General features: G+C 41.8%; 1 long non-coding RNA gene across 2 annotated transcripts; it reads left to right on the forward strand.

Moving 5' to 3' along the window:
* The first annotated feature begins 319 nt into the window (after positions 1-319).
* On the forward strand, positions 320-13,786 carry LOC121076218. 2 transcript variants are annotated; one of them, XR_005823396.1, is made up of 3 exons: positions 320-519; positions 6,110-6,196; positions 13,324-13,786. It is a non-coding gene; the product is annotated as an uncharacterized LOC121076218 (long non-coding RNA). The 2 variants fall into 2 exon arrangements; XR_005823395.1 differs by lacking the exon at positions 320-519 and adding an exon at positions 3,967-4,048.
* Positions 13,787-24,939: the final 11,153 nt, after the last annotated feature.

Here is a 24,939-nt window from a genome sequence, read left to right on the forward strand (position 1 = left end):
GAACAGTGTCTTGGGTCCTCAGCTGAGTTTTTTTAAACAATTTTTTAAACTCACAAGCATAAATAGTTCTGGCCATGAGGAATTAGTTGTTTCTATTCTGTCTGCCTGATGACTTTTTAGACCTGCAAGAGCAAATGCATTTCTGGTGTAAAGCACCTCTTTCATGAGGGCCATTTAATGCCCCTGCAGACTATGTGCTTAGATAACTGCTTGTACCTAAAGACTTCCCTGGATGTATTTATATTTAGTCCTGCCAAATGCTGTCTGTTCCTCATTGATTTCTGATGAGAGAAAGCAAGTATTGCATCTTTGCAGATCGATCAGCTTGGCTTGGATTGACGCTGGAGAGCAGGAAGAGCTGAGGATGGAGATGGGCACAGAAGCATCCCTGCAGGAAGACCCGCGTGGTCCAGGCAGCCTGGGTGGTCTTGGCTGAGACGAATCCTATTTCCATTCCCCTTGGCTCAGTGTATGCTCACAGAGTTGCTGTGGCTCAGTTGTCATTGCTGTTTAGCTACAGTAACCCGATCGTAGTCTTAAAGCCCAGTTTGTGGGGATGTGCCTGGCATTCCTGTTCCCATCCTGGTGTCAGCAGGGAATTCCAGCTCCTGGGGAGGGCTTTCGTGTGTTGTGCATGGTGGTGTGTCTTATGGAGAAGCAGTGAAAAAGGAGCAGCCAGGTGATGGTAAAGGTGTGACAGCGTCTTCACCAGCTTTGGCACAGGTGTACTGGCACTGCAGGGTGGTGGGATGAGTTTGGGTAGTAGTGCCATTATAATTTTTTTCTGCTAAAAGGTGCTAAAGCCCAGAATCAAAAGCTCTGGAGTATGACAGCTGAGACCATTGCTAAATGTCTATCGCATCAGTTTCCTGGCATTTCCATCTTCCTTAAGCTAAAACCAACAGATTGCACCAAATCTTGCCTGATGCTACCAAGTGTTGCACCCCTTGCAGTCCCTTTTAAATAAACACCACTAATTCCTCTTTCATGCATTCCTGTGAGGGTGGGGGGGACAAAGGAAAAAACAGGGAGCTATGAGATAGCCTGTACTTCCCCTGCCCATAGCCAAGCCATAGAGAGCAGTGGGAAACAGTGAAGGTGTCAGATTTTCTCTGAGGGCAGCCACGAAGCTCTTGTGCCAAACACTGTTTGACATTTAATTTAAGACCTATGTAAAGTAACAGCCAGAGCAGGCAACGGGCTGAGTGTTCCAGTTGACAGACTGGCTCTATTTGCTTCAGTTTCCTTAGCATGATGGCCAAGTTTATCTGTGAGCAAGAAATACTCAGATTATTTTGTTTTGTTAGCCCACCATGAAAAGAGAGCATTTGTGTTAGACATGGCTTTGTGCTTCAGGTGACCTTCATTAGGGAACATAATATGGGTGTGCTGTGCGTCAGTACCCAAGGAGCCAAAGCAAATTGTGCCTCTTTGAGCATATATTTGAGCATATGTTGTGCCACTTTTGGCATATATAATGCCAAAGTCAAACGCTTGGACTGAGCTGTTTAGCAGGTGTAGGGATGGAGAGGATCAGTCTCGCAGCCAGATGTGGGGGAGCAGGGCTTGCTCCTTCCATAAATGTCAGTGTTGAGACCACATTGTGCACAGGGATTTGTCATGTGTGTGTGCAAAGCAACCATACACTACACCTTGTCTGCTGTGTGGTGTTTTGGGAACTGGCAGTGAAACCTGCTTGGGTATTTGGAGTGTTTGGGTATACGGAGGGAGTGGTGGGAGCTGCAGGCTGAGCCCCAGTGGAGAGGAAAGCAGTAGTGAAAGCCAGGCTGGCTGATTAGCCAATGCTGGAGAAAGGAATAGGTTAAATGGTAGTTCCAGAAACCAGTCACAAAGTAATAAAGTTTTTTTTTAAAACCAAGATGAAGGTATCTGGTCAACAGAGGGGAGTACTATGTTTTTAAGGGTGCAAGTTTGGTGATGAAGATGGAGAAGGGGTATGTTAGCCATGCTGGTAAGGAGTAGCAAGGGAGGAAGGGGCTATGAAACAAGTGGCTTGATGCACTGAGGACTAAAGGCAGCTGCAGAAGGTGGAAGCAGTGGGAGGAGAAGGGCTCCCCAGGCAATGGGACAGAGACAGCGGCCTGGAGGCGGTGCTGGCTGGAGGAGGACTTGGCTGCTTTTCCAAGATCATTAGGAAGTCTAGACTTTCCCATAAAAGGGTCCCATTTGCTGCAGAAATCCTTGGGCTACCAATGCCCTGAGGGAGGGGAAAGCATGTGTATTTGCAGAGAGCTGCTTTCAGCTTCGTAGAGAACATAAAAGTATGGAGGAGAACAGCCTGGCTACACCGGCGTACCTTCCATGAGTCCCTGTGTACATGGACTTTGGAAGCTGTTTTTGGGGCAGCCTGGCAGGACCTCTTTCCATCGACCACGTAGCCCACCTCGCTAGCAGGCAGCTCTGGGGCTGGCCCACCTGGCTGCGGGGCAGCTGCTGCTCCAGGCTGGCTGGGTTGTGCTCCTTGTCAGGTTCCTCGCCCAGCAGACGGGCCAGAGGAGCCAAAACCAACTGCATTCCTCTTCGAAAGCCAGAGAGCAAATAATGACTTCTGTGTGCTGAGGGAGGCATTTGAGGAACTCTATTCATGCAGCTGAGTTCCTGAAACTCAGAAAGGAGACTTCCACCTCTGACAAACCCCTCCTTGCTTACCCAGGGGCTGTTTGACCCATGGGTTGGTGCCATCTTTTGACTTTAAGCACTTTTAAATACCTTCTTCTCTCTTTATGTAGATAGCATTGGTCTTGCATAACCCACCTGGAGAGACCTTCTTGACAGCAGTGTTCAGAGTAAACCACAAGCCCCAACCCCTCTTGGATCAGCGTATGCTTTTGTTCCTGTTAACAGGGTTTGCCAACTTATGCTGCAACTTACCTTGGAAGGAGAAGTCGGAGTGAGTTGCTAAAGGCAGGGAAAAAATGATTGCAGTTTTCTAATTGAGGCAAGGGGGAAAAAAATAATACAAGGTTGAGAAATGCTTTTCTTGAATAAAGGTTTGAATGCCTGGGAGACTGGCAATAGCTGGATGTAGTTCTTTTTGCAAGCCCAGCTATATGTTACCCTTGTATTAGTGCCATATTGTGAAAATCTGTGTCAGAAAAGACAGGCCTGGTAGACTGGATCCTGCAAGTCCTTGCCCCAGGGGAAGTATCTACTGATGTGAAAGACCATGGGAGACAGATGATGGTGCCCACCCCAAAAGAAACAATGTTGGAGGCTGCAGTTTTGGGTAAAGAGTGATGTCGAGGCTTCTACCCAAGGGGACAGTTTGGATGTGAAAACCTCCTGCAATCTGCGCAAATGTAGATGTTGATTCAAGCCTCAGAGTTTGCAATCTAGTTGGGATTAGCTGTAGGATTTGGCAACCATATTACATGGTTGGAGATGGTCTTAGTGATGTGATGAGTCCGGGACCTTTATGAACAGATTTCATTTGCGGTATGTCTTTGTGGCATGATTTCTCTTACATAGAATCACAGAATCATTAAGGATGGAAAAGGCTTCCATGTCAGTCTCCCTGAATTGTAGTTGGGTGGTGCAGTGAAGAGAAGAACATAACATGTTAAATCTTCCCATCACTATGTGGGAAAGAATCCTGAAGACCATCAGGGGAACTTTCCAAAACTGGTGCTTCTTGCAATCACAGTGAATCCAGTATCAAAGTGTTTGTGCTTATTCACTGGGATCAAGCACTAAACGAAAGGTGTGAGAAGTAGGGAAAAACAGTGCAAATGACTTAAACTCTCCTTGAGTGCATGTAAGGGCAGCCTGAGGGCATCGTGGGGTGTTGGGTGGGTGGGCAAGGTACTGGTTACCGGGCTCTCTGGGATGCAGAGGGACTGGATGGTGCTGGATGGCTTTTTTTTTTCCTTGGATTAGGTCTCATAGCATGGCTTGCAGTGCACATTTTGTGAACTGAGAATGTGCTCTCTGTTCCCTTCTAGCGCACCTGTTAGCTCCATAAGCAAGCCTGCCAATTAAACACAGAAGTCAAATCCCACAAGGAGCTTGGCTGCGTATGCTAGAAGATGTATGTATGTAATAAATGGTATTATGAGGTACACACCCGAAGCTATTCGAGTTACCATATGAGAGAGAAGACAGGGTCAGAGTACTGAATAGGCTCAAATAACATGTATATAAATGCTATATCCACCTCCAACCCCTTGTTTCGTCTTGGACAAATCATGTAGCTTCTCTGGGTCTCAGATATTCTACTGACTACATCTGGGGTGATTAAAAAAAAATAAACCACACCTTTTTATCTGTATACTCTGATTCCTCATACTCTGAAACAGGAGTTGCCCCTCTGTGCACATACTCGGGCATGATTTTGTAGGGACTTTTACAAATAATATGTAACCTAGGTATCGCTGCCGTGCCCTTGCAGAGCAGAGTGTATATAGAAGCAAAATCGGCGTTATTCCTTTGAATCCCCTTTTCTGTTTCATATGTTTCCTCACAAGTGAGCTGGATTTTACCCATCACTGGAGAACCAAACTTTGGTTTCTATGGGAGCCAGGTACCTCGCACTTGGTGAAGTCTGGCTATTACTCATCAAGGGAAGGGCAGCCAAAGTTGCACTTCAGCTGTAGCTGACAGGCAATCTATCTGGGCTGAATCCCTTAACAGTGGGCTCCAGCCTTGCCTGAAATCTTATCCTTCGCTTCTCTGTGCGAGCGGGGCTGCTGCCTTTGCAGGGCGGTTCGTTTCAGACACATGCTGACAACTGGAGCTGAGTGGTGGTGGTGGAATGTGATGGAAAGCTGCAGCAAATGTATTAATTGCACTCTTTTTTCCCTCCTTTCTGTAAAAGCCTTGTGTGCTGGGGGGAGCCTTGCTGGGTTTCTCTTATACGGTAATTATCTAACACAGTCCTAGACTTCTGCCTCGTGTCCAGGAAGGTGCATTACTAACCCAAAAGGATTTGATACCCTCCCACTGTGGCCCATTTTCTCGGCTCTTGCCTGGTCCTTCTGGCTGCTTCAGCCTCCCAGGTCCATTAAGATCTTCTCGGTTGCCCGTGCACAAACCTGACAGGCTCATGGGGAGATGCTAAAATGATGCTGGTTCAATTAGCAGGATATAATATGCCCTTTGGTGAAACCCTGGGCTCCCCTGCCAGGCTAAGCACATACTGCCAGGGCTCTTAGCAGAGGAGGAGTGTTCCCATCACCTTCCTTCACTGGCAAGTCACAGAAACAATGAATCCAAGCAGCTGCTGCAAGAAAGTAACTGCATTTTTCTCCCAATTTTATTTTTCCTCATAAAATGAGATTGAGGAGGCTATCAAAAAGCCTGTTTCAGTTATTCAACATGAACAAATTAGTTGGTAGCTGTAGCTTTTATTTTAGTCTGGGAATATTGCTGTGTTTTTTTCCTTCCCTGTGAGCCCTCTTGCAATTTGAGTTCTTCTGCCTTGTGGGTCGCAGACCAGTTTGGTACTTAGTTTTTCTGTCTCTGTGTTGATCAAATGCTTCCCTAGGTGATTTGCTGTTTGCCATGGTTGATAGCCCCCTGAGCAATCAGTGTTGTTTCGCTCCCTTGCCTCTGAGATGTGTTGAAAGATCTCAGTACCAAATCACAGAATCGAAGGGGTTGGAAGGGACCTCAAAAGATCATCAGGTCTAACCCCCCAAAAATCATGTATTCACAGCAATTATTCCCAGTATAGCTGCACAGAATTCTTTTTACATGCTTGCCAATAACAAAGATGAGTCAAAACTTTAATGAAACTGATGCTCAGACCTGGGGGAGAGCAGGAAGCACAAGCTGTAATTGTTTTCTTGGGGCTCAGCCACCTTGGACAGTAGTTGTTTCCATGAGATCTTTTGGAAGTGAGAGGTACTGCAAGTGGATGAATTTGTGTGCTTTGGTGGTTGAACTGATACTCCCAGAGGCCTGGGACAGTGGAGAGAATATGTGGAAAATGCTGGTGGCTTCTGCCTCTGCAGGGGCAGGAAGCAAATCTGGATGGAGCTGCAGTGCGAATAGCACTGGTTTGGTCTGGATGCACTGGCTCTCTCATGTGGTGGGAAAAACCTGCCCTTAACTCCAGTCTTAAGGAATGCTTTTTTCTTCTCTTTCCCAGGAGGTTTCCCTGGGTTTATAAAAGACTGCATTTCCCTTCAGCATGACAGCTGCAGCTTCACCTCTTCTCGTGTGAACCTGGAGTCAGGTCAGGCTAAAATGTTGAATCTTTTCTTTCTCCCCCTTCCCTTGGTTCTCTGGCCCCCGCCTTCCTTCACCATATCAGCAGGCTCTATTGCCATAACTTGAGGATTAGCTTTTCCCTGCAGGAATGAGCTGAAATGCATGTGCTTTACTGAGCAAAACAAATCTCTTCTATATTAGCAAGGCAAAGCAAAATGCTTGAACACACATGTTTTTTGTTAGCTGACTTCTCCTCCAGCCTTGTGTTTGGTTCTAGTGTCAGATTCCCTCTTAAATATGCTTAGGAGGTCACAGCAAGCAGGTGAATAGTCATACAATAAAAATCACATCACACCTCTTTAAAAAAAAAGTACATATAAAAAAATACATCCCCTCTTTCCTTCTTCCATGATCCCCACCCCCTCCATGCACAGTAGAGGCAGAGACTTGATTATGCACTCAATGGGGATGAAGTAAAAATGAGTTTTCCTAGCACAGCAGACAGGAGTTCAGGCTTTTGCAAGTGAGCACAGAGTTTATAGGGTGCCCTAAGTTAAGCAGGTAAATATAGGTCAGGTTCTCAGCCAGTGTAAATTGACTTCCCTGGAGTGATGCCACCCTGCACCAGGGTCTGGCTTCCAAAAGTGTGTGCTTGTGCCAGCTGGGTATTTTCGGGAAGTGTGTGTTGGGTAAGATGCTGAGAAGATGACAAAGGTGTATATATGCAGAACACACCTCTGAGTGTTTAGCGCAGGTGTGTGCAATAAAGCTTGGATGGGGTTTTTGAAACCATGACTCAGTTCCTTTAGGAAGATCAGATACTGGGTTTCTGTTATGATAGTGTACAGCCAAGTGTCCCAGACACCCCCAGCACTTCTGAACTGGTGGGAACTCGTACAGACTTCTGAGTTGACTTAACAAAAGCAATTCTAATAAAACATTGAGGTTCTGGTCTTGTGCATGGATTTTACAAGTTACCCTAGCCAAGGCAATACCTGTGTATTGGCAGAAGTGGGAACTAGCTCAAAGAAAGCTAGTTTGAGTATCAGAAATTCTGGTAACCCTAAGAGTTTTGTTTTTTTTAATTCAGTAAGTCTAGCAAAATGATCTCTCAAGGATTTGTCTAGTGTCATTCTGAAATAACTGTTAATTTAGTGTCTCAATGGACCTGGTAGAATCGACCTGGTAGAGTTGACTGAAGAACGTTCAATCAAGAACAGTCAAGAATATTCATTTTAAACTGGACATTAGGAAAAAATTCTTTACTCTGAGGGTGTTTAAGCAGTAGAACAGGCTTCTAGTGAGGTGGCTCGTGCTCCAAGCCTGTCATGTTTAAGGCATTTGGATAATGTCTTGAACTTTTAGTTAGACCTGAAGAGGTCAGGCAGTTGGACTCAGTCTTTGTGGATCCTTTCCAACTGAACTATTCTAACTTATTTATTTTACTACCTAGACACTTGTAGCACTCAACATTGACCTGTAGTGCATTGTGCCAGGAGGCTCTAAAAGAACTGTACGCCTGTTCAAGGCTGTTATATAATTAAAAATAATGTCCAGGAGCTCAGATCCATTGTATGGAGACTCAGCAGGAGAATAGTGTGCTATGGGAAGGCAAGGGAGTTTTTTATAAAAGAGGAATTAAAGGGGCAGTTGAATGATAGTGCAGGATTTCAAACAAAAATGTCTTCAGGGCTATCAGTAGTAATGTTTGTGATAGGAGCACTCAGCCTGCAGTGATTCACTTGCTTGATTCAAGCAGTGTAGGGCATGGAGGGAGTTTGGCCTTTCCTAGGGAGCGTGTCCTAAAGCAGAACAATTCAGGACCTTTGTTTCATTGTTTTCAGCATCTATTTGGGCTTAATGCATGGATCGTGGCTACAGGTACAGCATGGGATGGATCCCAGGCAGGCTGTCAACTTGCAGTCCAAAACCCTTTTCCTTGCTAGCTGGTGGCACACAAACAGTGCTGTTCAGCAACTGCTCAGCAGTGGCAGCACCTCTAAGAAATCTGTCTTGCTATAGCCATAAATACAACCTGCCTTTGCTTCACACCAACATGCAGCAGAACACAGGAAGAGACTTCTTTAAGACAAATAACATTTTCTTTTTCCACCTCTGGGTTCTGTTCAGATTGGTTTGTGTGTATACCCTAATGTTAATGGCCAAGAGGTGACAAAAAATGGGAGAAGAAACTTGATTGTATTCAGCTCCATGCTTGGGGCATTTCTTTCTCTATATTCGGTGGAACCAAAAATGTGAACAGCACTAACATGTGGAAAGGCTTTTTAAGGGATTGTGATGCAGTACAACCAAGACTTCCCTCTTGTTTTTACTGAATGACACCTTTGACTCCCAGTTAAGGCATCTTTTGAAAGGGGAGCTGCTGTGGTGTGTGCAGGAGTGTAAGGCGTGAACCTTTATATAAACCAGTGAATTCATTTGATTTGAGATTTGATCTCACAAAGCAAGCCTTTGGGCTGAGAAAACAATTCGCCTTGTTATTCTAAGATAGCTTTTCCTGGCAATAAACACTCTGGTTTTTATCATCTTGATTTTTGTTTAGGTATGTTTTTTGTTCTCACAGTCCTGTGCTCTGTTCCTGAGTTATTTCCAGGTTTTGCTGGTATAAAATAAAGGGTGAAAAGAGCAATTGAGACAATTGCGGCGGAGTAGGTTTTCAACTTCTAACATCTGTGTGTGCTTGATGGCATACTGTGAGTCTTAAATAATGTTTGTAAAGCAGTCTGGTGTATGATGCTCAGCTGAACGCAAGTGTAGTGTGGAAGCGCACAGCCCTGCAATTTATGCCATAAATACAGCTATCACATTCAGTAAATTCAAAGCTAATCACCTCATTCTTGGTATGACAGTGTCGTAGGGTGTAGCTGTGCAATTCTGCTAACTAAAAAGTTGGGAGAAAGAAAGGTCACTGTAATTCAGCGTGTTTCTATTAGAAATCCTTTTGGCTATGAAAACAGAAACAAAACTCTCAGTGCAGGTCTGACCTTTTCTTTTTCTTGCATTTGGTCATAAAATCCATGTAATTACTTCTAGAGGTTCTTGGTGATCACAATGATAGTGTTTCAAAGCAATTAATTTAGTGCTTTGGTCTCATAAATTGTAAATGGCAGTTACTGTACCAGTGGCTCAGCTAAGCAGGGAGTGAAGCAGTCCCAGATCTCTGGATGCTTTCCAGGTGTTCAGCTGAGACCAAAAAAAATTTTGTGGGTAAGGGGATTGTTGCTTGCACGATGCAAAAGCAAAGAGGTACTGGGAATATTTTTTTTGGCCTCTGCAATATGAAGTCTGGGTGTTGTCCCCTTCTTAAAAGGAAGTTGTGGGGGGGGGGGGGGGGAAGAAAAGGGAAGTGATAGAAATGGACTTACACATTCAGGTTTTGGCAAGAAATTTGAGATTATAAATATCAACTTTTCAAACCAGATCAGTAATCCATAGACATGTTTAGGAACATAGCAAATGACTGACCCTATAATCTCACAAAGGAGAGAATATTAACATACAACAGCTTGAAGTATTCTTATTTTTGCAGTTGATCACTAGTGGTGGAAGCTCATTTGAATGATTTACCTGTGAGTATAGAAATGAATGTATATAGAAAAACTCATTTGATATAAGCAATGTTTCCAGGAGTTTAATTTTCTGTTTCAACCAGGAGCTGAGTGCAGAGATCTGAATAATGTTATGTAGCATGTGTTAGATGTGAAGTCAGCAAAACACCCCTTATAGCCACCTCATGCTTTTAAAATCTGAGAGGATGAAGTGGAGCTCAGCCACATGATGTAGCGAGAGGTTGAAAAAAAGGTGAATAAAGATAACTTCAAAAGACAAAGTGAAATCCTCCCCATGTACCAGGAGTAAAAGTGTAATGTTATGCTGCCCCTTGCCAGCAGCCTCACAAAGAGAAGCAGGGAATACAGGCTGAGCTGTCCTCTTACATCAGCTCTGTCCTGTGCTCCATGGAGAGCTGCTTCAGCTCAAGTCCTCCAAGGACCTGGGGCATTGACCAGAGGTGGGGACAGTCCACACACCAAAACGTCTCATCGCACTGGAGCAGCAGGCCAGATACTGGAGTGATAATTGCTCGGGACCAACCACATGGGATGCCTGTGTTGTTTACTACTTCAGACAAGAGGTTGGTGGCAGCAATTGAACAGAGGACGTTTTGAGGAGGAGAGGCTGGGAAAGCTGAAAGCAAGATCTGCTTCTTATCAGGGGAGGAGAAAGTTGTGGTGAGATGGACGGTGCTGTCTGTATCACAACAGCTTGATACTCTACTCCCTTTTTATAGTTAGGCTTTGGGTTCAGCCATTTCTGGCTCAGCATGACACAATTTTTGCTTGTCTCTCTGTCTTGACTCTAATTAGGGGAAGTTGGTGAGGTTAGGTTTGAAGAAGGACCTGCTACGATGATAAATAAGGTGCAACCAAAGCCATGGGCCCTGGATAATGGATGTTCCCTTTTGCAGGATGCACCAGTTTGAAGAGTTTAATTTCTACATAGTTAAAGATCTGTCCTGTGAAAAATGACTTCCCATTTCCAACCTATAATGAAAGTAAAATAGTGGAAAGACAGATGAGTTAGTGCTCGTGGTAATCTGTTATGTAGCTGGGTGAGAAATAAAACCATTTGTCTCTCCCCCCTTGACTGACTTTTCTTACACAAAATAACTGTGTAATTGTCTTAAACCCTGAATAGAGAGCAAAGTCTGGAGGAGAGAGATTCTTATGTTTCAGCTGGCTCCCAGCTGTTCGTTTAGGGAGAACAAGGTTGTGTGTGTGAAGGGAATTCAGTGGGAACCCATTTCTCAGGGCTGTGACCTTTTTCCTGTTTGTCAGATGCACTGATTATCTGGAATAAATTTTCTTGTGAAGCATTGTGTGAGATTCTGGCAAAACAGCTGTATTTGAGCCCAAAAGGGATTGTTATCTGGCTAAGGATTGGGTGTACAGCATGGTCTTGTGTATTGCATAGACAAGAAGAGGAGCTCAGTGCAGCTGTGGAGTTGAGAACTGCACGTCAGTTTTTATATTGCTTGGGGTAGATGCAAACAGGAATCAACACTGAAATAACCTGAGCTCTTATGGTGTTTGCTGTAGGGTTTGTTTCATATTTGTTTCCAAAGCTATAGGTGTTTTTCAGTTCACTGGACAAACAAAAAATGCTTCAGTTAAAATTGACCTAAGATGTTTTGATTTGGAAGGTGTTTTTATAAGAGCATTATTATTTTTTTACTGACTCTTAAATTGTTGAAATAACGTAAAGAATTTTTTAGTAACACTTTTTGTAGAGTTTACTGAAAGTGGTTATATTTCTTTTAATCAGATTTAAATGCTATTTCTGAATGTACTCCATATGGAGTTAGAATCTTTTTTTTGCCATCACATTGTATAGGCTCAATTTTAGAGCTAGGCCTGGGCAATGGCTTCTGATTGAGGGAGATTGTCTTCTGTTACTGCAGCCTGGGGTGGAGTTTGGGAAGAAACTTCAGGAAGCACCAATAAGTCAATATTTTGGAATGTGGCTTTTAATTGATACTTTGTGGTAGTGTGTTTGTAAGCTGTTTCCCTAAGAAAAGAACCAGTTCTATTTCAAAACATACTTGTTTTAGTAGTATGTGGCACGTGAAATGCAAAGACTTGACTCCAAGTTTTATCCAGGGGCTAGCAATGCTCTGCCTCCTGACTCAAGTTTTCAAAACAATCTGAAGCTTGTTCTGCTGAGGCAGGCTTTTCCTTTTTTTTTCTGAGAGGAGAATGTTTTAATTGTAAGAGTGATAGTCAACTTTTTAATGCTTTGAAGTTGTAATATGGGGAAATGCAGAACTCTCAGCACAGTGCAAATATTTGCAATTAAATCAATGAGCTCCCTGCTGAGAAGTGAATGATCAAATACTGCAAAGCTCTGTCCCCTTTATGTAATCCTGGTGGTGGGAAAAGTGCAGTCTCTTCCCAGAAAATTAGCAAACAAGATTCATAGCAATAAAGGCACGATGCAGTTCATCAAACAAACTTGCTGAATAAACAGCTGTGGAGAAAACTTCAAGTTTATATAATGTGATGAGGGAGGAGGGAAAAACCAACACACCCTTGCAAAACCAACTTGTGTGAAGGGGATTTCTTCTCTTTCCATCCTGCGGGAGTGGGTTGATGGCTAAGAGCAATGCCTTGCAGCAGGTATTGTGTGTATGTGTCCTGGTTCTTGTGAGCCTCTGGCCTTCGGGGAATATTGGGTCTTTTCCATCTGTGAAGGCCAGGCAGGACACCAAAGTTGCAGTTGATAAAACATTCCAGTCCTGAGTACCAAAGTGACCCCATCCTGTGGCACGGTGCAGCAGGGTGCAAAGCAATCAGGTTCCCTTTTAGGAGGGCGCAAGGATGGTCTAGGTGTCATCTTATCAACATTGTGGTATTGCTTTGGGGATGGAGGTTGGTTGTTTGCATTTGCACTCCTTATGTATGGATTTCTTCCTGGTCTTTACAGTGATGTATGGGAATGTCATGTTAAGACTCAACTATGACTTTACTATGGGAGATAAACAAGAAGGAAAGTGTCCCCTGAGGATGATATGGCAGGGCTGAAGTTTGTCCTATATGTTACCTGCTGAGTTGATTAAACTCCTCTAGTAAGACTTTACCTAATGAGTTCGGCTGAAGTCTAGATAAATGTGTGCAGGTGTTTCTGTGCTTGGGGCCTTTGGCTCCAGAGTTGGCTTCCAGCCCTGGTGCAGGAAGGACAAACACCTTGTCTGGTCTTGTGTCTCCTGCCTGTTTTGCAAGACCTCTCCTACCCAACTATTGCCTTTGTGCTCCTCCAAGCACATACATGATGAAGAATAAATGACTGAGTGAATGGAAATAAGAGGTGCAAAGGCTTTGGAGTATGTGCATACTAAGAAAAAGCTAATAACAAAATTTGCATGGGAAAGTCAATAAATATTTTCTATATGTTTTTTGGCTAACCTGAAATGTATTCCTAATGGAAACAAATTGGATGTTTCAGTCAAACTAGTGCCTTTCATCAGTCCTGAATTGCATTTAAAACATTTAAACGTGTTTTTAAAGAACCACTTTCTAACAGATGATCCAGGAGGCTGTGCAAAAATAACTTGGAATAATCTTGAAATCCATGCAGGGCCAAGCCAGAGAAAAGAAGCCAACACCTTTGGGCAAAGAAAACAACAAAATCTAAGGAGAAGAGCCAGGAAGAAGGGAGGGAAGAGATGTTCATGGAAAAATCTACCTCTAAAAGTCCTACGCTGTCCAGCAATAGCTTTTTCTTTTCTTGAGAAATCTGCATGTAAAACCAATGCAATGTTTTACATATTTATTCAGTTTTCCTCACTGAAAGGATACTCCAGCTGTTGAGAAAACATTTAGTGCCAATAAAGTCTCCGGAGCTCTCAAATAATGTGCTTGGTTATTCTATTAATGGAATATTAGATTAGGGAGTTTGGGTTAAATACAGCATAGAGCAACAACAATGTTCAGCCCAGATCTCAGATGTTTTTGTGTTACTGGTTAATCCATGAATTGAGGAGGCCAGGTGTTTAGAAGTCACATACTTGATAAGGAAACAGGTGTCCACTTGTCTGAGTGATTGGGTCCCTTATGGAGTAGATCTCCCCATAAAGGATGCTAAAGGAATCCATACCCAAAGCAGGTCTCTTTGCTACATCATTGCTACTTGAAGCTATCAAAAATGTAGTAAGCAGTAGGGAGAAGGACTGTCTTTTCCAAGATAAATATTTTAAATATGAAAGAAAATTAACCTGAAGGCTCTAGTGTAATGCAGGTGACCTTTCCTTCTCAGTTTGTGCTGTGGAACAGTGAGCATTTGGGAGTATGCTCTGATGGATGGGATGGGAAGGGGAGACTTTCTTATTTCTTCTTAGCTTGGTTCCAGTACATACAAGAAGATATGGTCTGGATTTTCTTGTCATTCACTGTGTCACTCCAAACTGGATGTTTCTGAGAGTCAGCTGTGAAAGATTTTGGACACTGAAGGAATCTTCTAGGTCAAATTTTATGGCCAGACTTTTTTGAGGATCACAAATTATTTCACTCAAGATTCTTGGTACTGCTTCAGGTGTACATTATCCTTTTAGTATCCGTCATATAGAGGCACCAGTGAACCATACAAGCTGTATGGTTCAGGACAGGCTCTTGCCTCTTGGAGGCAAGAGCTGGCACTGGTCTAGCAAGTTCATTTTTTTGATATCAGAATTCTGCATGAAAATCAGATGACAATCTCTGAAGAGCGGAGGGGCCAAAAGTAGAACTGCATGGATGAACCTGGACCTCTTGTTCCTCTAAGTGTCTCCCAGTCTCTAGGGAGAAACACTTACTTGAGGCCACCTCTGAGATAATCTTAAAGATAAGAATAGCCAAAGTATCTTTTAAGAAAATGGATTACCACAAATATCAGAATTCCCTATTCTGAAAAATCACATCTAACAGACTGATAGCAGCAAAGATTAATGTAGTAGTGTAATAGGGGAGCTGTGATGAACACAAGCATGTTCCACTGTGAGGCTCTGTGACATCCTGAACCACATCAGTGGAGCAGTCCCAAGATTTGCACTGTTGGATTCAAAGGCACTGGCTGAGCCTGAGGCAAGTTCCAAGGCACAGGCTTCTTGTTCCTTGAAGACTGTTTCCACTGGACTCAAGTCCTCCCTGAAGATTTTCAAATCTGATAATACAGGATCAGAAAATCATTAAGAAGTTGGTCTGTTCCTCCTTTGTACTTCACTTTTTATATTTGTTGACACTCATCAGGACTTCTGTTTGAAAGTAGGAACATTCAACTCTGTTATATTTTTATTAGTAAGATCTGAAGCAGCCAAACTTGTAAAATACATGGGAAAAAGAACACTCTTTAGGTTAGTGAAGACTTAGATGGGAAGAACTAAATTTTTTTTACAGTGATATCATTTCTCTGTACTTTTAAATTTGTTGTATCCTTAATGGTCCCTCAGTAGTAGGTAGAATCTACTGTTACACTAAGTATGTAGGTTCCTGCAGTTCACTGACACCTGCTTAGTAAGTTTAGCTTGTGATTTTGGGATGATTGGGAAGCTTCAGACATGGCTCTTGTATATTTAGTAGACGTCTCTAATCTCTTGAGGCCTATAGATACCTGTCCTACTTTGCTAGATAAGACGTAGTTGCAACATAAACTGAAGAATTATGGGGAAACAAAACTAAATATAAAGCCCTTTTTTTCTCTGCATATTTAGTAACAAAACCAAGACTGTTAAAAACCCCTAATGTTGTTGTGTAGGTTGCATCTGGCCCCTCCCATTTTTGCATTCTCCGTGCATTCTGACACATCAAAGCAATCACATCTGAGGGGGAAAAAAACTTCTCTCAAACTTTGGTACATCCTTGTATGATATTATACCAAAGCAGAGAAAATATTTATGGGAGAGGTAACCAAGCAATATATGTACATATGTGCATAGCCATGCATGCTGTGTGAACTCTATCCGCAGAATAAAAAGCGTTTGTGACTGCTTAAGAAAATTGAGCTACCAAAGGGACCGGATAGCAGCATTTTTTGAACAGCTGTGCTTTTCCCAGACAGCATTCAGAAATAACCTTTCACTGCTGAGGCAAGAAATAAATAAAAATCCAACAAAATTTCTCTGGTGGGGATTTTTTTGGCTTCTGCATGAGCCTAGGCAATGTGACTGGGCTGGGTTATGTTAGGAGCTTTGCTCAAGAAAGCTTTGCTCAAGAAAGTGTCTTGAGCAATGCACTCAGTCTTTCCTAGAGTGCTGGATTCAGAAACTGGGGACTGCAATTAGATATTGATCAAAAAATAGAGAAAATAGTATACCAAAAAAAAAGTTATATTACAGCTGCCCTGTGTCTCAAAGCTTGTTTGGAAACATTAGTAATTGGTCTGTCTATCATGCTATTCATTTGTATTAAGATTGGTATTGCCCAAAAGCAACAATCTCGGCAAAACCACGTTCTCTTCACAGCTTCATTAACCTCTACAATGAACAGTCAAGGCTTTATGGTAAAAATGTTCATGGAGTGGATGTTCTACAGCTTTTTGGGTGGGTCAAATGCCTTTTGAGGTAGCCAGGGGTGAATGCCTGATTATTACTTCTTAAATCAATAAAACAATTGATTTTTTAGAGGTCTGCAGATATGCCTGTTTACCACAGCTCTTCTTCTGTGTCCATTCCCATAACACACTTGTGGACTCCATCAACAGAGCTCATTGTAACTGAGTTGACACTCAAAATCATGTGTGCGCTTAGGATATTTGTACTCTTAAGAGTGGAAATGAAAAGAAATTGCAGCTATTTCTCTAGAAAATAAACAGTGCTTCTTAACATGCTCCATCTTGCTAAATTTGGCATCAGACTGCAGTACGCCCTAAGTACGCCCTAGCTAGCTGGAGGGAAGAGCTGGGTGGAGAAACCTCATGGAAAGATCTTCTAGATAAGCTGCTCTTCTCATCTGAGAAACGCTTTGAGAGAGGAGTGGAAAAAGAGAAAATAACCACATAGGGACTTGGGCTTCCTGTAGGCAAGACTTGGCTGAATGACCCACAGTGAGTTAGCTTTGGGAACTGCATAGTCAGATGGTCCTTCTTTCAGGCAAAAGTGAAGCTGCCACTTAGGACAACGTGTTCCAGATACAAAATCAAGAAAACAATGAAACATTAATATCAAATATATTACTGGGGGGTGGCAGAACTCATGATGAGACCCTGAAATGATGGGGAGAAAATGAGAGATTTCATGGTACTGGCACTTATGGTTATCTGGGCTTGATTAGAAGTCAAGTGAGAATTGGTTGCAGCTCAGATTACAAGTGGAGCTGAGGGAGGATCAGGGAGGGAGTTTGTGGCTTTCCACACTGGGTTTTGGGTGTGAAGTAATCTCTCTAGCTTTTAGGGTTATTGCTTTGAAAATTGTCCTGTAAGCTTGTCGTATAGCCAACTCTGCTAAGACTCCACAGAAGATTCAATGTTGCTTGTAAACTATGCAATATCTGATTGGGCTGAGATTGAGTCAAGCTGTAATGAGGTTATGTATGTGCTAATAGTCATATTAACCTGTTAATATGGCTGTGGTGCTTCTGTCACAGTGTTTTAAGTTCAGTTTGTGGCAAACAAAAAATGGAAGCAAAATTTATTCATGCTCTGAGCTCGCAATACCAATTTCACCATTGGCCTTTTGAGTCATTTAATAGACTAGAAGCAACACTTTAAGGGAGATATTGCAAGATAAATCCAAGTTTCTACTTGGGCAAAGCTCTATTTAAGATCCCTCTAATCCCTTTGTCTTAATAGTCACTTTATGCTCATCCAGGTACTCATGGGTGTTTCAGTCAGCCAAACTTAACTGCTTAGTAGTGCTTCAGCCTACCAGATAGGTAATGAGCTGTACAGGCACCTAGCAAGTAAATGTTGTGATGGCATAGTTTTATTGGCTCTATCTATGGTTTTTTGCATTTTTGTCTTTCCTTTCCAGAAATGCTTTAGGGGTTGATCCAAGTCTTGAGAGGAACTTGTCCATGGTATAGTTATATATTGGTTTATATACAAGCTACTGGAAAACAGACAGGACCTCTTCGTTTAGCTGATGAAAGCAGAGATGGCATCTTCTAAATTCCCTAGGCCTCTAGCCAGATTCATCCCAAAGATAATGGGTACCATAGGTAATTTAACAAACAAAGAGCCTCCCCCTGCAGCTATGCGCAATTGCTGATGGTTTCATAATCCTGCAGCTGCACACAGTTGCTGATGGTTTCATGATCCTATCTCCAGCTATCTTGAAGCCCTCCACTTGCCTCTTTTCTACTGCAAAATGTCTCCTTTGTTGTGTCTTATAGACTAACTTGTGGCTGGACACTGTCTTACAGGTCATTTATCTCTCTTTGTTGTAGATGTAATCAAATTTCTCTTGATTTGATTCCCCGTCTGGTCTATGTTTCTCTAGTGTGCTGAGGAAATGCTCTTGAGCAAACAAGGGTTGTAGGTGATTTAGTTGAGCCTTATTAGTATTTCTGAGCATCCTCATGACAGAATCTGCAGTTGTTCTTTCTCTGTTCTCTATTCCTCTTGCTATTGCAATGTGCTTTTTTAGCTAGTGAGATCATACGTTGAGATGTCTTGATGTAAACTTGTTTCTATTAATGTATCTCTGAACTATTTCACATTAGCATTCTGAAGCAAACTAGGGTGTACCCATTCCTTCATGTGTGCTGGCTTTTCTTTCCTTGTGGAATTTTCCAGTGATGAAACACTATGTATCAGGCAGGAATTATATCTAGCCTATGCATCTGCTTTTTGAATCATCTCACATTTTAAACAGATGTTTCATGGTCTCAAACCATTTAGTTCTTCTTATGTCTTGTCTACCTTAAGGAAGATTTTACTGATCTGTTTGTTACTTGTTCTCCTTTGTACCTCTCTTTAAATTCTAGATCATGTTAGGTGGATCTGTGGAAGCCAAGAAATATTAGTGGTTTGCCCAAGGTCATTAGCATCTGTGTTTAGATCCTAGGAATTATTACTTGAAGTCCTTTGTTCTACTTATGAGAAATAATAACATAGCACCTGTGCTGTAATTTTCATCTGTATTATCTTGAAATTCTTCATAAATGTCTGTCAAATATTTGTAACTTCTTTATAGTGGAAGGTCAAAGTCCCCAGAGAGACTTAAGTAATGCCCTCTCCATTTTCTGCTTCCCCAATTGCTCTGAAAATCTAGCTTCCTGATTCCCTGAGCTTTAGCTCAAACCTCTGTAATGTAGATCTGTTTTCATTTTTATTTTCTAATTCATACTAATGGTAGAAGGGAATCTTACACAGCACACGTCTTAAAAATGCATAATGATTTTTAAAAAAGCCTAGATAACAAGCTTGTTAAAATCCCCGCCAAAAGCACTAGAAATTTGAAGAACTGAGCTATGTGGAAAGTAAGGCCTGGCACTCTAACTGGCTCTGGTAGATGCTCATGAGCAATGCTGGTTTGTAGTATAAATGGATATTGAGTAAAGAACCTGTCAGAGAACCTAAAGCAAAATCTTGAGTTGGTTCTTGTGCATCAAGGCAATGAGCGTGTTCTTCACCTGAATTAACTTCTTTGTATTTAAGAGCTGAGTATGTCCTATAAAGCTAAGCAGAAAACTCAAGGAGAAGCAATGACTTGGTGTGTTTGCATTCAAGGTATCTATCTCTTGGAGTCTGTTTTCCTGGACCAGGATGGTGTTTCTATTTCCTCTTTGGAAGGTGTATTTTTCTTTTCACATTTTTAAATTTTGCCTGAAGTCATGCCATCTAGGTGGTAAGCGAGCTGGAGGTGAGTCCTTTGATTTAACTCCATGAAAACAAGTGGATTTAGCTTCAGGGTTTAAGTTGGCTACTCATGAATACACAAGATGTGTTTGCTATAAGAATGGCTGGTTTGTAGCCTCCGCTTAAGTCTTGTTAGTGGAATATAACATCTGTTCTGGATTGTCAGAGTTTGGCCAGCAACTTGTTTAACTCTCGTTAGAGCAATTAGCAGGAGTTACACAAATAGAACTTTCATTTTAAAACTCCTCAGTCTCCCGACTTTTCAGTGGGGATTAATTCCGTTGGTTTTAGTCCTTTTTTTTGTCTCCACCCTTCAGCTGCTGCAGAGGTGTATCTGTCATATTCGTTGTTACTTAAACCTGACTTGATGCATCTTTTTGGATGATGTTAGCTCTTCATTGTGTGATAACTTGGATCTGAACTAAAGCTCTGAGACTATCTGACTTGTACTTGTGGATGTAGACCTCAAAGTAAGGATGACTTCAGACCCAGTGGTCAAGTTACTGGCTGTGTAATTAGTTTGAGTATACCATGCCACAGTTGACACGAGCATAACTCTTCGCGTTGAATTGGAGTAGAAATATGCTAGCATGGAAGAGCCTGATTTGTATACAACTTCCTATCAGAAACAATCTTTATATTGAGAAGAGTATTTGCATTTGATTGCTAAGAGCTGTTGTGTTTAGTCAACATTTATTTTTCTCTGTGAGGAGGGAGATAAGTAATTTGACTTATTAGTAGGCAGATATATACAGTTCTTAATTAGAAGGCTTCAAGGATTTATATTATGAATTTTACATGAAAACACAACTCTGGTTGTCTCTGCACATTGACATCCATTAGCCGAACTGGAAGTTTATATCTCTGGGTTTTATCACACTCATGAAGGAGGAAATCAAGCTTGTCAGTGCCCTTCATGCAATGAAACTGGCTTTTATTTTTTCACTGAAAATCTAGAGACTTTTGCAAATCTTGAGGGCCTTTGGGGATTCTCGTTTTTTAAATCTGCTTATCCAAGATACTTCCTGCAATTTTTCTTTGTGTGTTATGGTGCTTTGTGTGTGTATGGGGGGGGGGGGAGGGAGGGAGGTGGAGAACAATGCTTGTGAAGAGATCTTGTTTATCTCCATAATCTATTTTAACATATACATGTGTATTATGCATTTCTGACTATATAGAACTTCATTAGCTTCTACTTAAACTGGATGAAATATTGGCCCAGAGTGCAAAGCTGAAACACATATATCGTTTAGTCATTTGTCCAATTACAGAACTTAAAATCTGACTGAAGAGTGGAGGAATAACTTAGTGGGACTTTCAATCTTCGTTTTGTTTTAATGACAGGGAAGCAAAAGGTTCAAAACTTACTCTTTGGTGTTTTTAAATAACAGTTGTTCAGAAATATCAAAGATGAAAACAGGATTTATAGGAACTCAGTAATGTCTCACCCATACAAGACAAACTTGTACCTCTCTACAGATCTTATTCTGCAAATTTTTGTTTCCTTCTTTTAGAAAAGATTATAAAAAGAGGGACTGTATTCTTGAATTTAAAGGATGAACTGCATCTGACAAGCATGAAACAAGATACACAGGTGCATTTTTTTTAGATTTAACTGCATTTACATTTCTGGGCATTACAAAAGGAATAGTTTTGAGCTGCTGCTTGGCCAGGTTAAATGTTGAATTATGGACTTAGCTTGCAGGTACACCCCAACCAAATCATTATTGTCCTCAGCTGGTCTCGTTCCCTTTTACAACATCTGCTGTTATAAATCTGACAGCTTTGGGTTGTTGCCTACCTGGCTTGATTTCTGATAGGTAAATGTCAGGTCTTCTCTCAATTAGGTAGCTCGAGGAACTTCTGGCTCCAACTTCTCTCATATCTTTCATCATATTCTCCTGAAGACGAGTTAATAAATATTTCATATGGCCCTGTTCTGGCAGACCCTGCAGTCCTGACGGTTGAGACAGAGAAAGCAAGGGAATAGAGCAAGCATCATTTCATTTGAATTAAGAACTCAACCACTAAAAGGAACTTGTAGCTAGAGCTAGCTGGTGATGGCTGTTTTTTTCTTTATACCTAGTGAAGAGCATAACTGACAGAAGGCATCTTTTCTTTTTTTTTTTTGGCATATGCATGTGAGGATTTGTTAGAAGTCAGAGCCACAGTTCACTCCAAGTTTCTCCAGTCACGAAAGCAAGCCGTTCAAGTTCAGCAGAAGGTGAAGGTGGAGAAGCAGCACTACTCTCTAACACCGCTTGCCTATCAGTGACAAATTAATTGCTCCAGCTCTGCAATGCTGAGCGTTTATCCAATCTGAGGGGGACTGTGGTTTGCTACTCAGGCACCAGTTCAGCTATCTATATCCATTAACCACGCTGTAGAGCAGAATGAATGGAGTAAGTGGTGCTCTGGCTTTTAGAAGATCCGGTAGTGAAATCTTAATTTATCTAGAAAACACAACGTAATGTTCCCATTTCTTCATGTCTTCCCTAACTAGTGTTCAATATGGGCCTGTCTCACTGTGTTACTGCCAAGAAAGCATGTAAACGTGCTGCTGCTGTGCTGAAGACTAATGCGATGAGAGAGGGGTAACTGAGCAAGGACAGCACCCTATAATCCAATATAACAGAACATTTACTTGCTGGAGAATATGAGTCTTATTTTTTTTCCTCTAAGTAAATTCTGTGTTGAGTAGTTGAGGCAGATATCTGAAGACCTCTATTTGCCCCCAATGTAGATATATTATAAGCTGATGATCTGTATGCTTCTGTTTTTTTCCCCAATCATGCAGTGTCTGCTAATGAACCTTCACTGTGTCTTTGAAGAGTCCTTTATAGTGGTGAGAGAAACAGCAGATGCATCTGAGTAATCTGGTTTATGATGCTGTCCATGGTGTTGTGGTTTAATTTTATTTATTCATTTTTTTTAAATTCTGCTTACTTGAAATGGGGATGCACTGGTGTTACTTCCTTGAAGGTTCTTGTGCAGGAATACAGAACAGGTTTGCACTATGGAAAGTGAAGATGCCAAGGGGAATGTCAGGTTGCTGAAACTCTTGCCTCCTGACAGACCAATTTGACCATGAACTCAATTGTTTTTACCCTTTTTGTTTCTCAGGGGAGCAGGTCCATATTGCACCTGGCCCCTGCAGGCAGGACAGCTCCAATCGCATCACTGGGGAGAGTTATTGCACAGGACAGACTTAGCTGCAAGCAGTGGGGAGTTCTGTGTGTTAAGGATGAATTTCTTCCTGAGCTGGCCTGAACAACTATCAGGTCAAAACAACATTGAGAAAAGCAGATGAGCATGGATTTTTGGGGTGGCAGAAGTGAAGGGTAATCTGAGCATAAAGCAATGGGCAGAAAATTGTGACAGTGCTGCCAGATAGTGGAACAAATTTTGGGGTCCTGTTATCTGCCTTCACAAGGCTTTTCTTTCTGCAATGATCTCTGCCTGCAGGCTCAAATTGCAGCGATATTCTGGAATGTAAATACCTAATTGTGCTTGCAAATCAGGTGCTTAAACTTCAAAATCCTAGTCATTTTAGTATCCTTGTTGTCTAGATTATATGGATCCTAAGGGTAGGAAAAGCAGATTTTTGCCTGTGAAACTGTCATCCTGAAACATTTCCTACAGGACTGAGTATTTTGTAATTGCCACGTTAACAGTCAGGGAAGAGGTAACCCCTTGAAGGATTTTTAGGAAATAAATGGAGGTCCTCTAAGAGGCAAAAATGGAGAATATCACAGTACATTTCCTCACAGCAACAGGTGCTCTAGTTTTGATGCTGTCAACCATGGGATCAATAACAGGACACACATGGTTTCTCTCCCCTGCTTTCTGTTATTCAGAAGCTGCTTGGGCAGGTCAGTGAGATGGGGAGTCCTCCTGTAAGAGGATGGCTTGTGTGAAAGCTGTTGTGGGCTGCTACCATCTCTGCTGGTTAGCAAATCTCAACCCCTATGTTTTGCTTCCAACTGCAGAAACCTGTAAGTTAAGAAAATTCCAGTGAAGATCAAGAAAAGAAGACCAAGAAATTATTTGTGTGTGTTAAAATAAATTTACCCTTAGCTAAAAATATTTTAACAAAAAAGAATCACTGATAGTTAGCTGATGTTAGGGATCTGGACCTTTACTTCAGCTTCTTATTTATAACAATTTTAGTGGGAAGGGATAGTGAATGAAAAATTTTGTGATAAATGAAGACTTGCATATGGTAATGAACTGTGGTCTGTTTCTTGGAATGGCAACCTCATTTATTAATATCTTAAAATAATGTGAAATTATTAGGCTCCAGGAAAAGAAAGTCATATTATCCAGTGTAGTGTTCCCCCATTAATGAAGAAGTTAGTTAACAATACTCTTACCAAAGTAAATGTCTTCTCCAGAAAGATAATAATTAGGAGAGCAGAGCTTTGTATGTTTTCTTTAAGGCACTTCATAGACGATTGCAGGTGCTCTTGCTGTGAGGCACAATGATGCTGTTCCCACTGGAATATATGTCACTGTGGAGCCCTGACAACTTAAAATGTGATGAGAAGAATATCTCTGGCTGATGCTGCCCGGGCATGGCCAATTCTATAGCAGGAAAATGCAATTGCGTAAGTGAAAAAGTGGACAGAATGATGCTATCTTCTTTGCGTGACAGCTCATTCTAATACCTTCTGCAGACCTCCTTCCTGCCAAATAATAATAAGGGCCCTGACAGCTTCTTGTGAACGTCTAGACATCAGCTCAAGATTGTTGAATTGTTCTTAATTTAGAATCCCAACTGCCTTCACTTTGAAACAACATCATGCTTTTGCTTATCACAGATGTCTCTCATCCAGGCAATGTTTAAACTCTAGTAGCTCTGCAAGCCTTGTATCCACATTTGTCTAGGTCTTGTTGTATAAGCATAATGTTTGAGACAATGGCCTTCTCTATCTCCCGGTATAAATAACTCATGTCCAGGTGCTAGTTTTTACTTAATTTCTGCAACATCATTTTCCCTTGGCTTTGACAGATGCCATGTGGCTTGCTTATAGGAACTGAAAAAACTGTGACTTCTCAATTTCATCAAATCATTTTTTTTTCTTTCCAGGACTTTTTACAGACTCCTCCCCACTTGACTCATCTTATGGTCTGTATCAAGTGAGATCAAAGCTCCTGCCTCCAGTTGGCTCATAACACTGGCCTTCGTCATCTGCTTATTACACTTTCAATCGCACATTTGTTCCTTTCTCCCAGGCAGCTCTTCTCCCTTGGAGGAAACCCACCACCAGCCTGCTGTTATCATCCTTGAAGTCCATATCCTGCCCTGTTGCCTAATGACAGTAATTAGGTGTACGGAGGCTTTGTGTAATGGTGTGATCATTTTGATCAGGTTTCCCTGTCATTTTTCCTGCCTGAACATTCCTGTCACCTCTTGTCTTTGGG

This window comes from Cygnus olor, chromosome 11 (assembly GCF_009769625.2).
Source record: "Cygnus olor isolate bCygOlo1 chromosome 11, bCygOlo1.pri.v2, whole genome shotgun sequence".
In the NCBI taxonomy this organism is placed as follows: Eukaryota; Metazoa; Chordata; class Aves; order Anseriformes; family Anatidae; genus Cygnus; species Cygnus olor.